Raw genomic sequence first — 17,067 nt, forward strand, 5'->3', positions numbered from 1 at the left:
TTTTTTTTTTTTTAACTCAAATCCAACTGGGGCATTAAACCTTGCTCCATGACACTTTTGGCAGTCTCATGCTAGGGTTCACTAGAGCAAAGGGAAATGCTTGGTTGCACCCCTAAACCAGGGGTCCTCTTATAGTTGAAATTTCACACTCACCTAACAACAGAGGCACTCTAACTTCTCTCAGAGGAGAGGTATCCAAGGAGGCCCATGGAGGGTCAACACTTCATGGCTAGCAATAATGCCATCTCTGTGTACTTTCATTGAAGGTCACATGGAGAACAGTAACACCGTATTCTTACTCTTCTCTATCATTATGTAGCAGCAGAATTTAGTAGAAAGTATGGATTCCCATCTTTGCCCAGCAAGAACAAGTCATCTTTTCCTGCTGGGAGTGTCAGCAAAAGCCGACAGAGGAAACTACAACTTGACAAGAACAGCTGGTGTACACTTCCTGTGTTGTCAAAGGAGGGCTCTGAAAATAAGACTTATATAAGATTAAGATTCTCATGATATAGTAACCTGCAGTGACTAAAATGTTAATAGAAAAGTGATGCCAATATATACATATTTATTATGAAGAGAACGAGGAAAATCTCACATTGAATGAGGAAAGACGCTAATAGTGACTAAAACTGAGAAAACAGAACAGTTTGAATTATTGTACAAGGATTTTAAAATAACCATTATAAAAGTATCCAATGTGGGTCCTCCCTGGTGGCGCAGCGGGTTAAAGCACAGCACTAACAAGCTAAAAGCCATTTCCGCATGAGTTCAATTCCCGCCTGCCCGGGAGGTCACCCAACATGATGCAGCAGACCTCTCCCAAACCGCCCGCTGCTCCCCTCAACAGTGTACTTCGTCGATCTGCCTGTTCTGCTCCCCGCTCTGTGTGTGGTGAATCCTCTCACCATCTCTGCACCTCTGGCCTGTACCCAGGTTCTATAACCATAAATAAATACATCTTTAAAAAAAAAGTATCCAATGAATAGTTATGTGCATTTAAACAAGTCCATAAAAATAGCTTAAGGAAATAAATAAAAATATATAAAGGATAAATTAAAATTTTAGAACTGAAAAATACACCAATTATATTAGAAAAACAGTAAAAACAGAACAAAACAGAAGAATGGAGAGGACATTATCATATTCCAGAGAAAAGCACAATTATTTTCCAGTACTAGACAAAAAGAATTGTCAACTTAGACTTCTAAAAATTGCATTAATTTTTATTTAACTAACATTACTTTACATCGCTATATGTGATTTGGAGGTTAGGAACATAACTATGTGTGTTACCACATTCCACACACCATCAAAGTATCATACACCATTATGATCATTATCCATTTGCTCCCTTCTATTAGACTCAAACATACAGCCATAATTCTAGGGCTTATTTTGATTTAGTTGTTGTTTTCCTTTATTTTGTATTTTTATATTCCACATGAGTGAAATAATCTTTCATTTGCTTTTCTCATTTTGACTTATTTCACTTAGCAAATCCCCTCCAGTCTTATATATGTTACAAATTCAAAATATCATCCATTTTTATAGCTGAGAAGTATTCTGTTGTCTACTTAATCCAGTTACCAACTGCATTTGAGGCCTGACACTGTTTTCATAACTTGGTTGTTTTAGCTGATATGGGCTTAGGGCTGTATATATATCCTTCTCAATTAGTGTCTTTGTCTTTTTTAGATAAGGATAGATAACTGACAATAGAATATTGTATCACATGATAGATATATATTTCAATATTTTGAAAAAACATACACTTTTTCTCTATAGGGACTAGGCCAAATATATGCCTATCAGTGGTAAAAGGGGATATGCATACATACATACATACATGTATATGTGTGTGTATATGCATACATGTATATACGCAGATACTATATTATATATGCATATATATTCTTGTCATTACTTGTTGTTTCAGGACTTTTGATACAAGACATTTTTTTTTAAAGATGTATTTATGCACAAGGAACTGGGGTACAGGCCAGTACAGGGGCAGGGGTGGTGAGAGGATTCACCAGAGAAAAAATGGGGCATAGGACAGGCAGATCAAAGTACACTGCTGAGGTGAGCAGCAGGCAGTCAGGAGAGGTCTGCTGTGCCATGTGGGTCACTTTTGGGGCAGGGGATAGAACTCGCATTGAAGGGGCTGCAGCTTACTTGCAGTGCTGCATCCTGACCTGATACGCCACTCATTCTTACAAGTGTGAGTAATCTTACTGTGAGTTTGTGTATTTCTGATGATAAGTGATGATGAATATTTTCCATGTGTCAATAGGCCATTTTTATGTATTTTTTGGAGATCTGTCTACTTACTTATTCTGCCTATTTTTTTATTGTGGTAACAGACTCTTGCTATGTTATGAGCTCTTTGTAGATCTTCATCTTCACAGCCCCTTGTGTGGAGTGAAAATAACTTCTCCTGTTCAGTTGGGTGTCATTTGCTTTAAAGATAGTTTATTTTGCAATGGAGCATTTTAATTGAGTGTAGTCCCATTTGTTTATTTTTTCTCTTTTTTTCCCCCTTGCCTTTGAATCTAGTTCCCCCAAATAGCCTGTAGTGTTTTCCTATACTCATCAGTTTTAAGTACTAGGTTTTTTTTTTTTTTTTTTCCCATTTTGAGTTATTTCTTATATGTGGTATTGTAACAGGTGGTCCCCAGAAAAAGGAGACGTTCCAGGCTTTCTGCCCCACCCAGAAAGTAGGTGGAGCTGAGCAGAGAAGAGAGGAGTCTGGAGAAGGATGGAGAGCCAGATGGAAACCTGAGGAATCCACATGGAACAGAGAGACATGTAAAGAAACCATGCTTGTTTCTCGGCCCTGTGCTGGTTGAAACAGATGTGGGTGAGAGACCCCTGGGGAATGTGACTATGGAAGCATTTATATTGATTTTTTTTGTTGTTGTTGTGTTTTCCTCCCATACTTGTCTGGCCATATCTAACTCTTTTCTATGGGTCCTGGCCAGAAGGTGCTTTAGGCTTGTGAAGGGCTTTCAGACCTTGCTTTGGGCCAGTCCCTTTTGGGTAGACTTTTAACCATGAGGGGATGGGTAACTTCAGGTGTCTGATTTAGAAATTATATTATTTGTCTTTTCTGCATTTTATACTCATTGTATTAAATTCCTTTCCATTAAAGCTCATTATGTCTTGATATAAAGTAGGGGATCCCCTCTCTTCCTACCTTCTAACAGATTGATGAGTGGTCTCACTTCATTCTTTCCAATGTGAATATCAAGATTTACCAAGAGAATATATTGAGACTTTCTCCATTGTGTGTTAGTGGTGCCATTGTTGTAGATGGCCTATCTTCCTAACTAAGGGGTATCTTCTCTCCTCTAAATTGTATTCCGTTGGCCTGGTGACTAATTTTAGTCCAGTACTATACTTTTTCAGTATTTTAACTTTGCAATGTCACTTTAATTCTAGAGTGTGAAACCTTCTTCTTCTTCTTTTTTTTTTTTTTTGATCAGGATTTTGTTTATTCTATAACTTTAAAGAATACCATTAAAGTTTTGATAATGATTGCATTAAATCTGTTTTGCTTTGGAGGCCTTCCTGGTGGTACAGGAGTTAAAGTCTCAGTGATATCAAATTTTTGCCAGCCACTGCAGTACAAGTTTGATCCCTAGCCAGGGAGTTCTCTTACATAGCACAGATCTCTCCTATCTTGCCCCCTGCTCCCCTCAGCAGTGTATATCAGATTCATCCATTCTGCTTCTTGCTCTGTCGCTGGTGAATTCTCTCACCCCCTGCACCCCTGGCCTACAACCCAGTTCTTGTATGCATAAATAAAAATAATCTTTTAAAAAAATCTATATTGCTTTGGACATGGCCATTTTAACAATATCAGTTATTCCAATCCATGAGCTAGAACAATCTTCACTCTTTTTGTGTGTCTTGTATTTCTTTGAACAATGTCTTAAAGTAATTGTACAGTTCCTTCACCTCCTTCCTTAAGTTTATTCTTGGTATTTTTTTTCAATGAAAATATAAATAGATTGTTTTCTTGATGATTTTCTCTTCTATTGCATTGTTTGCATATAAGAATATAACCAATAATCATATATTTTTGTAACCTACCACTTTACTGTATTAATTATTAACTCTAATAGTTAAGTTTTTAAATGGGGTGTTTAGGATTTTCATGTATACTAATATTTCATCTATAATTAATGATACTCTTATTATCTTCCCAATTTGGAATAACTTTATATTTTCTTTTGCCTGATTGCTCTAGCTGGGACTTCCAATACTTTGTCAAATGTTGGTGGTGAAAGTCTACCTCCTTCTTTTGTTCCTGCTCTTTGAGGTAAAGCATTCAGTTTTCACCATTGCACTTGATGTTAGCTCTGGGTGTGTGATAGCTGGGTTTAATTATTTTGAGATGTGTTCCTTCTATACCAGTTATTTGAGAGTTAACGTAAATATATGTTCGACCTTGTCAAATTCTTACTCTGCACCTATTGACAAGACAATATGTTTTTTATCTTTCATTTTGTTGATGAAGTGAGTGACATTGATTGATTTGGAGATGTTGACTCCTCACTGAATTTCTGGAATACATCCTTCTTGTTATGATGTATGATTCCTTAAATAGATTATTGAATTTGATTTGCAAAGAATTTCTTGAGACATTTTGCATATATTATCATAGAGATATTTGTCCATCAAATTTGTTGTGATGTCATAATCTGCTTTTGTTATTGAATCAAATTGCCTTCATAATATGTTCTGAAGTGTTCATCTTCCTCAAAATTTTGGAAAAGTTTGACAAGGATAGTTATTAACCCATCTTTGAATGTTTAGTAGAACTGACAATAAAGAAACCATTTGGTCCTGAGCTCTATTTTTGTCTGGGTATTGAACTCATGCAGCAGAGACTGGTGACAGTTTGATAATGCTGAGGATTTAACCACAACACCACCAGCGAGGCCTGATTTCATTGATATTTCAAACTATCCTTTTGATTTACATTTTATTTATTCCCACTCTAAATTTGATTATTTCCTTTCTTCTGTTGGTTATTAGATTTGGTTGTTTTCATTTTAGAGTTTCTTCAGGTGTAAGGTTAAACTGTACTATCAGCTCTTGTTTCTTGACTTATTGTCTGGCCAGATAGGTGGACTAATCTAGAAAACTTTCCAGGTATGCTTGAGAAGAACTCAACTTTTGGGGGTGATTATTAAGCACATCTATTCTAATACTTCATGTAAGGTTATTTTTACCTTGTCAATTTTCTGTCTAGTTGATTTGTGAAAGTGGGATGTAGAAGTAGTCTACTATAGTTATTTGCTCTCCAAGTCTTTTTTTTCTGATTTTTTTATAGTTGCTTCATATGTTTTATTGCTTTTCTTTGGTTCATATATGTTGATAAGTCTTACATCTTCCTGACATATTGATCCCTTAATTATTACATAATGTCATTTCTGCACTTTTTCTTGAGTTGTCTAAATCATACTTGACAGTTCATATAAAACTCATAGTACTATCTCAAGTAGTTATGTATGTAGAGAAAATATTTAAGATAATTAAATATAAATGCAAGACAATAAAGATGCATACAAGGAAATAACTTTCCTATATGTCATTGAGCTTAAGTGTATGTACAGTACATGGAGCAACCACCAAATATACTATGTAAAATACTCCAAAACATGGCTGATAAATTAAAATGGAATTCCAGGAGACATTCAAATAATCCCAGAAATATAGGAAAATAAAACAAAAATGAATAAGTATAAAACACAACAATTTTTTTAAACAAACAAAAATGTGTTCTAGTTGTATAATATTTTTACCATGACAACATTTTATACCTGAAGCACAAGTGCATTGTTTGCAAGGTTTATGCAGGGTGATAAGTAGCAAATAGGAAGAGGTAGCATGAGGGAAATCACAGTGATATTTAATAGTTTTGTACCTTGACTGTAGTGGTAGCTATATAAGCCTAATAAAATTAGAACCAAGATTGTTGTTTTCTGAGCTCTAGTCTAGCACTTCTTTATTTGCAATACATTGCTATTGAAGCAGTCGGTAGCAAAGCACTAAAGAAATATGGAAAGTCCTATATATATTAAAAGCTAATTTCCTTTTCCAAAATTACCTGGCATATCTGTCATCACTCATTTCCCTATTTCACCTACAGGTACAATATCATAATTCATCTGGTTTCAACTATTTTTAACACTGCCAATACCACATTTGTATCAAGAATTTCTATAGAGTATTAAAGTTCACTTTATATATAATATAATCATATGTAGCCTAGAACTTTTCACTTGTCATATCTGCTATCTGCATTTACTAAAATAGTGTAAAAGTTATTTTTTTAAATATGTATTTATTTATGCATACAAAACCTAGGGTACGGGACAGAAGTGTGGGGGTAGGAGGACTTACCAAAGACAGGATGGGTGGAAAGAACAGGCAGATTGATTAAGTACATTGCTGAGGGGAGCAGCAGGGGAGACAGGCGAGGTCTGCTGAACCATGTGGGTCACCTCCCTGACTGGGGATCAAACTGTGCTGCAGTGGCTGCAGATAGCTTTACAGTGCTTTATTTTAATCCCTTGCACCACCAGGGAAGGCCCACAAATATTTTCTATATAACTTAGAGGCTGGTGGAATGATGGTCAAGTGCATTCAAGACAAAAATATCACATTTCAAAACAAATTCTTGTCAAAATTGACTCAAGTATCATTCCAGAGAGAATTTTCCCTAGGAACTTAAATATTAACCCTAAACAGAATCTATGTTCTACTTGTTCAATACTTATCCAACTTTTTTTAAGCTGCAAATAAAGAAAATCCACTTTAATTGACTTGAATAGAATGTCATTCACCTGAGATTTAGTAATAATCTACTCAAAACTTTGACCTGAAGATGAGCCAATGATGCCAACATGGATCTGAATGTCTGACCTTTGCAATGTCGGATTCTCTGACTGATTTCACATTAGTTCTTTGCACTCTTCACGATCTCCCTAATTATTGCAAAATGATTGCTCTCATTTGATTTCTGATACTTATAAATCACATTCTTCAGAGGGAGAGAGTTTTCATAGAAGATAAAAGAATCTGTTCTCTCTTGAGTTATCCAGCAAAAATAATTTTCTATTTCTTTTATCTTGATTAGTTATTATGCCTACTGGAAATTACAACAAGGGGATAAAATTCATGAATTGCTTTTAGAAAATCATTAGTATTACTACTCTGATGGAGGGGAGCTAGAGTACCAAAGTAAGGGGCTAATGATGTGTGAGAAATGATTAATTTAATGCAAACTTTGGATAATCTAGGTGGATATAAGGAGATATGTATTCTAAGAGGGTAACCACAATACCAACATCATAAATATTGGGAGTAAGCAGAAATTGTGACTGTGGAAGACCTCAGAATCTCTTATCTTTCAAGCTGGGCTCAGTCATCAGACATTTAAAGATCTGTTTTTTTTTGTTTGTTTGTTTTTTTGGTGTTTTTTTTTTTTTGCCTTTAATCACAATGGATAAATCAATTTCTATGAACTTAAATTTTTAAAATTACTTAGGTGAAGATAATGCTTATTTTCTGAATCATTGTGAGAATCAAATAAAATTATAGTTGCAGAAGTGCTTTAAATTTATAATTAGGGTCTTCTTGGTGGTACAAGGGATTAAAATGCAGCACTATGAAGCTGTCTGCAGTCACTGCGGCATGAGTTCAATCCCCAGTCAGGGAGCTGACGCACATGGTACATCAGACTTCTCCAGGCTCACCTGCTGCTCCCCACAGCAGTGCATTTCAGTAGATCTTCCTGTTCTGTTCCCCATCCTGTCTCTGGTGAATCCTTTCATCCCCTGAACTTCTACTCTGTATCCCAGTTCTTGTATGCGTAAATAAATAAACCTTTAAAAAATTATAATTAGTGATGGTAAGATGGCTTATCTTTCTCATCTGTACCTGAATTTGTTATAGTTATATACATTAATCATTTGTCCTACTTATTATGTTTGTTTATATTTTAAACATATATAGATATATAAACACATATTTTATGTTTATATTTGTTTATTAAAACATGTATAAAAGGCTCAAAAGTAATGTTTGCAAAAAGCCACTTGTAGATTTCTCTTCAACTATAAATGTGGGGACATTTGTTGTTGTTGTTGTTAAGGGAAGGTTTTATTGGAATGGGTATCTGTGAGATATTGTAAATTGTAAATATGCTATCTCTTTAAATTCTCCTCCAATTTCATAATGGAAATTTATTTTACCAATCTTTCCACTTGTGGGAAATAAGTTTAAGTATCTTACCATACATTAGAAAACAACATACATAGATTCAAATCCAAGTCAACTTGACTAAAGTCTTTATTCCCTTGACAATATGATAGGCCTGTTACCAGGAAAATTTAAGTTTCCCAGAAAAAAAGTATATTTGAGTTTTAAACAAATATACCACTAAAATTCAAGCTGTCTATTTTCAGTGTCTTTAGCTCTTGTATAGCTGTTCTTATGTCTAGGACTCACAATTTTAGAGTTTATCCTAATCATTTTACCATCTGCAATGAAATGATGAACCCATCTGTCAAAATATACAAGACAGCATCAGATTACATTTATTCTATGAGAAGACAACAAATTTTCAAAAAAACCTATTTGAATATGTCTGATTGCAACATTGTGTTATGCTTGAGAATTATGCTATTTCCATACAGTTGAATGATAGCTGAAGTCCAAGAACTGATAAGGTGATGATAAGCAATCAAATTAAAAACAATATAGACTGCCAAAAGTTGATCTGAGGATTTTTCTGATCTGGTGTGATGGCTACTACTTTGATTATTCTTGCATTATATTCAGTAATACACATCCCTAGAAATTTTAAAAATGATATTATTATACTTAAATAGAATTTTATTGTCTTTTTAATTTTACTACTTGTATAAAACCTTTGTACAATATAAGTATACATTATTATTATTATTATTATTATTATTATTATTATTATACCTATTCTATTCTATATTATGTGTTTTTTCTATCACAGAAATAACCAAGTCTTGTTCTAAGTGAATTGCCAGTCCTTACTTCTGAAAGGGAATATAAAATAGTGCAAAGAAATAGCAGGTGATAACACTGTTGTTACTATTATCATTGTTATTAGTATTTTTGGTTCAATGTATGTAAACAAACAAATTTGGGTAACATTGGTAGAGATTATCTTCTTTACTCCAATTTTGCTTCACTTTAGGTAATTCTGGGTCACCTTGCTTATGCAAACAAATTAAAATCCACCAAACAAATACTTCAGTATTCAAAGTAAATCCAATGCACAAGTATGTATGTAACTTCTCCTATCATCATTTCTTACTTTTCCTACTATGTATTAACCTTGGGTTCCCTTCACCATCAACTCTGGTTTATTTCTGTAACTCCTGAGTGTATTTTTTTTTTTTCGCTCAAAGATATTTCCAAAGATCTAATATTGCAATCCTAAAGCAGTCTGTGGATTCTCTAAGTTCTGGAGGCCCAAGAAGAAACATAAAAAAAGATAAATAGGGCCCTCCCGGGTGGTGCAGCAGGTTAAAGCACAGCACTGAGAAGCTAAAGCCACTTCCACATGAGTTCGATTCCCGCCTGCCCCAGAGGAGATCCACATGGCGTGGCAGACCTCTTCTGACCCGCCTGCTACTCCCCTCAGCAGTATACTTCATCGATCTGCCTGCTCTGCTCCCCATTCTGTCTCTGGTGAATCCTCTCGCTGCTCCTGCCTCTGGCCTGTACCCCAGTTCCGTATGCATAAATAAATAAATCTTTAAAAAAATAAAAATAAAAAAAAGATAAATATGTTACAAGATCATATATTACATATCTCAAATTTTAAAAATTAAATCATTCCCAGAATTCTGGGTATTTTATTATTACCAAGTTAGGACATTTTAAGATTCTGTGTTAGTTCAATAAAATAACAGATAAACATCACAGATAAAAGTGAAAGAGAAAATCCCCCATGTTGTGTTTTCCAGGATGCCAGCCCATTTCATTCTATTGAATTCAGAGTGTATTGTCAGTTGAGAGAAATATCTTAGAAGGACTTACTGCTACTGCAATGTGTATCTTCCCTACCTCACCAGAAGACAACATGATACAAAAGCCCGTGCTGTTGCTATTGGCATTTTCCTATCTATTGCCTTCAGGAGTCTACTTAATAAGACTGTTCAGAGTCTTGCTTCTCTCCGATCACTTTTAGCAAAGAAAAATGTAACACTTGGGTTTATCCTGTGACTCTTCTTTATATAGAAGACCTTTGCTCACTGTCTTCTATCATCACAGTGAAATGGGAGGATATACCCAGTTTTAGTTACATTCTTTTGTGACCAAATTTCTCTCCATCCCCCTCAAAAAGCTTTCATACAAACATTTCTATCTATCTGGAATTTTTTTCTCTTCCCTTCATCTGGCTAATGTCTCTCACCTTTTAGATTTTTAGCATAAACATTGACTGCATGTGGAAAATAGAGACATAAAATGAAGCATCAGAAAAAGACAGGCTCTAAGACTGACATTTGAAAGCAGACCTTAGATATGAGACACTCAAGGAGGTAGAGGGAGGAGGAAAGTAGAGAACAGGTGGGTAGCAGAACATGGTGGAGGGTGGTGGAGGACTGTGGGCTCTTTGGTGGTCAGAAAGCTATGATGACCACACTTAAGGGGAGAAACCCTATACTTTGAAAAATTAACATAAACAAGAATGCTTTAAAATGAATAAATAAAGGAAATAAATACCACCTGCTCAGGAAGCTTCTATGGTGACTATTGCAATTTAATAATTTCCTATGTTATATCTCAGAAATGTCTTTGATTACTGTATAACCACCTAGATGGAATCACATCCTGATAGCTTATTGTATGCAGTCAAATATGTTATTTATGTGACTGTCTATCCCACCAGTTGTTGAGGTTTCTGAAAACTGTATCTCATGAATATTCCTATTTTCAAGGCTTGAGTAGTAGTAAATCTTAAGTGTGCACTGAGAAAAGGCAAGAATGAATTTCACAAGCAAAGTCAGATTTTATGTTTGGGTAAATTAGGATCTCAGTGCATTAAATGTTTGCTTGTGTCCAAATGATAGGATTGTGCTATGGGATCTACTTTAGTAGACAAAGGCCTTAACCAATCTTCTGAAAAGACATCACATGCAATAAAATTTCTTTTTAACCCCTGGAGTGCTGAGGGTTTCAAATAATAGCAAGTAGACTTTCTCTGTTTTCTATGCCCCTTTCAGACCCTCTTAAAGGAGTTATCTCCCAGCCTTTTGTCTATTTGGTGCCAGTATATGGGTCATGTCAGGCCTCACCTTCTTCTTTGGGATTATCCGCAATTTTTTTAAATTTCTTTACACATATAAGAACTGAGGGTGTAGGCCTCTCAGAAGTGTGGGTTTGAGAAAATTCAGCAAAGATAGAGTGGAGAGCAGAACAGGTATATTGACTAAAATACACTTTGGAGAAGAGCCCCTGGCAAGACAGAAGAGGTCCGCTGTGCCATGTGAGTTTGGCTAGCCAGGGGGCAAACACATGCTGCAGTAGCTGCAATAGCTTGATAGAACTGTCTTTAACTCCTGTGCCACCAGGGAGTCCCCTGTCTGCTAATTCTTGCTGAAGGAGTCTACCTAAATGTCTGCAGATACAGAAGCTGACCTCTGCCTTTGGCCAAAGATGATTGCACTAATATGGGAACTGACCCAGGCTGTGTCAAATCAATTCATTCATCTAAAGGTGGTAACATGAACATAAACAGTACCTCTCTGAACCAACTTAAACAGCTGGGCTCATAGTTCTGTTTCCCTCCCCACAACTTCCTTTCTCTCATTCATAAAATAAATTGAAACTTGCTGAAGATGTATCACAGATTTTAATCACAAAACTGATAGTAATAGTGGTGTTTGGGAAGAAGAGGGTGGTTTTCTGAAGATGGAAGATTATAATCACCAAAGCTGATAGTAATGGTGGTGTTTGGGAAGAAAGGATTGGTTTCTGAGTTTGAAACCTTCCAGAGGAAAACTTAATACCAGAAGGTATTCTATAACTGAGCAGACAAGCAGCAGAAGCAAGATCTGATGTAATTATATCAGCGAGCAGGTTTAAAATCTTGGTACCATGGGCCTGAAGTTCTGAGACTTACTTGAACCCATGACTTGGCAAGTCTTATACCCATACACGATTAGTGCCTACTAGCACAAAAGAATAAGTTCAAGGCTTGTAGAGATTAGTTTAAGTCCCTGTACTGTGCAGTAATGGGCAAAGTCACCTGGCTTTCAAGGCATAATACCTCCTTCCCTTTCATGATTAAGTTTTTTTGAACATCAACAGAAGTAATGCAAAATAAATAAAGCTTCTTAATTAGTAACTTAAGCATAGTGTAAGCATATGGATTATTATGAGAAACAACCAACCGATTGATATATAGTGAGACTGAATTTATGTCTAACAGGGAAATATAACAGAAAGATGGAAAAATTTTAAATGCATTCCCATGCTTTGTATATGAAAACATGAAGAGCTCATTAAACCCTAGAATAACAAATGGTTTTTGCTCCATGGAACTAGTTCCTTTTGTTGTTCTTCAATCAAAAAATAAAAAAGGAAGGCCCTCCCTGGTGGCACAGCGGGTTAAAGCACAACACTGAGAATCTAAAGCCGCTTCCGCATGAGTTCGATTCCCGCCTGCCCCGGAGGTGACCACATAGCGTGGCAGACCTCTCCTGACCTGCCCGCTGCTCCCCTCAGCAGTGTACTTCATCTATCTGCCTGTTCTGCTCCCCACTCTGTCTCTGGTGAAGCCTCTCGCCACCCCTGAGCCTCTGGCCTGTACCCCAGTTCTGCATGCACAAATAAATAAATCTTTAAAAAATAAAAATAAAAATAAAATAAAAAAAAATAAAAAAGGATGACAAAATGATATGACCTTACCTAGAATGATTCTACAGTAAATTAAAGCTCTCTCCCTTTCTTGTTTAAAATGCTGGTGATTTTTGATAGCTATTACTCTTCTCATAGAAAAAGAGACAGTGGCATGGAGGGAGAGAAACTGGGGGGACTGTAGGGGAGGGAATGGGAGAGGCCAGCTTATGACTTAAATCTTCCTTGCTTTTTTTTTTTTTTTAGTACCAGGTTCAAGAATAAGTATTATTATTTTAAATTTAATATTCTTAATTTTTTTCCTTTGAGTTCAAGTACTTCTTCACAGAGTCACTTTCTACTGAAACACCTCTGGATCAGATATTTTAAACTCCAGACAGCATTTTGCATGAAGTCTTAAATTTACATTAAGGGGAAAACTCTTAGTGTGCTGCACAAGTTTATGTCCTTTTGTATTTCACAGTAAAGAGAGTAGTTTGAACATATTTGGATGACTTTTTTTTTATAATTCTGAAATTTGGAAAGATTTTCTCTTATAAATTTCTTTCTAAAAGTCTCATGTACAAAATCCTGATGCCTTTCATTTGTATCTCCAGTTTCATGTTGTACATAAATACAGTCCTACAAAGGATTAGATACTTAACACATAAGATACTCTACAGGCCTAAGATAAAACTGATGATGTAGACAGTTTCCTTACTTTAAAAATGAGAATGCTGGCCCTCTCTGGTGATGCAACTGGTTAGGATGCAGCACTGCAAGCTAGCCACAGCCGCTTCAAAGTGAGTTGATCCCATGTCCCAGAGGTGATCCACATGGCACAGCAGACCTCTCCTGTCTCGCCTGCTGCTCCCCTCAAGTGCTGTACTTCATCGATCTGCCTGTTCTGCTTCCCACTCTGTCTAAGGTGAATCCTTCTCTCCACCCCTGCATTTCTGGTCTATACCCGGTTGTTTATACATAAAGAAAAAAAAATCAGAGCTGAAATTTAAAAAATAAAAAAAATTAAAAAATAAGAGAGAGAGAAAATGTTAAGAACCTAGGAGTTAAAAATTTTACAGAAGATCCCAGGTAATATTGACAGAGGACTTGAACTTAGATGTTTCACTTCTTCAAAATTCTTTATACTGCATATTTTATTTTCATGTAGGGTAAAAGTAAGAATTATCTTATTCTAACTGGAAACAAAGCTAGATAGATTGCTGAGAGTGAAAATAGAAATGCTTCAGAATCTCCTCTCTCCGGGCATTTAGAGATAGATGCAGTCAGAAGCTGATAATAATAATAATAATACCTCGCCTAGCATATATTGTGTATGCTCTATTTGTAAAGTACTGTTCTGAGTCCTTAACTGTGTTGGCTCATATGTACAATGATTAATGAATACCTGAGGAACACAGAAGACAAAGAGAGAAAAGTGTATCTGTTGAGGAGACCCATTTTCTCATCATAAGAAATTGCTATATTGAAGTAGGCACCAAAGGTTGGATGTTAATACTTATAGGTGTGTTTAGGTCAGGATAGTGTTGGCAAAGTGAATATAAAGGCAAAGACACATAGATAAAATTTGATTGTTCAGTCCATAGGGAGTATGTGACAGACAACACAGATCAGGTAAATGCATATCAGGAAAGCTATGTATGCCCTGTTTTAGAGTTTGTATTCTATCCTATTGTCAGTGGAAAACCACTGCATAGGCCCTCACTGGTGGCACAGTGGGTAGAAGCACAACACTAAGAACCTAAAGCCACTTCAGCATGAGTTCGATCCCTGCCCCAGAAGTGACCCCCGTAGCATGACAGACTCCTGACCTGCCCACTGCTTCCCTCAGCAGTGCACTTCATCAATTTGCCTGTTCTGCTCCCCATTCTTACTGCCCCTACACCTCTCTCTGGCCTGTACCCCAGTTCTGTATGCATAAATAAATAAAACTTTAAAAAAAAAAAAACATTGCATGGTTTCACAATGGTGAATGTCATGGGACCTCAGTTTCTTGATCACACCAAAGGGGCATATCTTACAGCCATAACTGCTGAAGCCATGGAATAAGTCTTGAGGCCAGTGTTCTTTCCATGTAATAGTAGCCATGTGGCATGATTTGGTGATGGGAAGGAAGCCCAAGGGGATTTCAACTGAGATGGAAAAATGCACAAAAATATATAAAAATAAACCAATATTAATAGTAACTATGTGGCTGTAATCACAGGATTTGGACTCCAACCTTTGAAAGTGCTGATCTGAGGGCTGCTGCTTTCCCAAGCATAAAGTTTTAAGTCTCAAGATCCAAAGTACTGTGGTTCTCTGAGTCCAGTGACAGGCTAACTAGAGGCCACTTCTTTTGTTTTCAGAATTTGCCCTAATAACTGAGATAAAAAGCTTGGCACGTGAGCTTCTTGGAATTCACTCCAGTCTGCTTTCCAGGTAAATATTCAATTATCGAGGAACTTTGGTGAAGCTCTTTTGCTGCAAGTTAACACAGCCTCCTTTCTATCTATGTTGGCTTAGGTGATGTTCTTTCTGAAAGTGAGGGACAAAACCAAAGTCATTTGACAAGCTGTCTTGACTGTTTCCACAACAGGCCTCTTTCTATTCTGAGGTATATCCATCATCCATCATTTAATTCAGAGAAAACTGGTTTATCTGGCTCCAATTTATACTTACCATTTTCCCAACGCCAATCAGTGGTCTTTTCAGAGCTTGCAGTTTCAGGCAGATGTGGGATCCTGGTGTCATGCTCGGAAGTAGCTTGATTATAATCATGTTCCTTTAATGATCTTATTCTAACTAGGCGGCAGCTTGGTGCCCCTGTATCCTTCACAGCTCTGCCTTGGAAGCACTGTTCCAATTTCATGTCTGGATGTCTGTCCTTCTATTTCTGTTTCCTTGCTATTGAGTTATTAAGTACCAGAACTATTTATAAAGTACCTAACTTTTCATGGGAATAAATGAGTCTGTTCTTCCTTTTAGAGGCAATTGATAAATTTATTCTTCTTGTCCCTACCCTGTTATTAGTGAATCCACAAAGACACACTGCCTCCTACAGGAATTTTTATGCTAGCTACTTCTTTTCTCCGTATATCAGTGACACTGAAAATTTGCCTCCTTCATTCCTTTTGAAGCTTATCACATATCATTACTCTTCTAAACTCAATTTCCAAACCAATTTTGATCCTATTATCTCTGCTAACTTGCTACATTATATACACACAGATTATTGATGAGATTATAATCTTAATATTTAATTGCTTTTTTAATGTATTTGTTAGGAAATTAAAATCTGATGTGGTAGTATTTCTTTACTATATACCATGCAATGACAGTGAATTAGCATCAAAATAAAACAAAAATAATAAAATCATAGATGTGATTTTCAGGAAGAAAGGGTATTTGTGTTTAAACTCAGATTACTGAAAACCAGTTGTTTTAAAATGAAAGTTGGAACATGGATTCCTTAAAGAAAAAGCAATAATTCAGAACTGTAGCAAATGTCACTTCTCTTGTGACAAGAGTGGAGCTAATGGAGGACAACTTATTCTCTATTAACACAGGCATTTTAGGTATGTAGTTTGAAATCTTATTCAGCCCATTCATGTATTCAATTGTTCCCATTCAATATAATCAAACATAAACTGATTAACTCATCCAATCACCCACTTGGATAATTATTGAGCACCAATGATATGCTAAGCAGTGGAAATTCAAGTTAAATAAAACAACTAACCTCTGCCTTCAAGGGTCTCATGTATTAATAAATTTGAAAGAAAAGGATAGTAGACATCTTTAGGAAACGACCTGTGAAAAAGAAAACCCATGGGCAGTGGAGGTGATAATCTAGCTTAGCAATGAAGCTTTAGTTGAAGAGTGTAAGATAAAATAGAATGCATGAAGACAATGATGATATGTGAAACAATATATACAGAAATATTATTAAATGCTTCCTGCAATTGAAGCAATGGTTCAGAACAGCTCTGTTTGGGATCAGCATAGTGATTTAAAGTTGATTTTAGTTGATTTTGCTATGTATGTTATAGTTTCAACTTCTCCATATCACATGACACACTTACATTGTCTACATTTTTAAGCCTTGGTTAAGGACAACAAATAGAATGAAGCACTAGAGAGCCTTTGAATAATTCAACTAGGCAG

The sequence above is a fragment of the Condylura cristata genome, unplaced genomic scaffold (assembly GCF_000260355.1).
Source record: "Condylura cristata isolate star-nosed mole 26May11 unplaced genomic scaffold, ConCri1.0 scaffold00015, whole genome shotgun sequence".
NCBI lineage: Eukaryota > Metazoa > Chordata > Mammalia > Eulipotyphla > Talpidae > Condylura > Condylura cristata.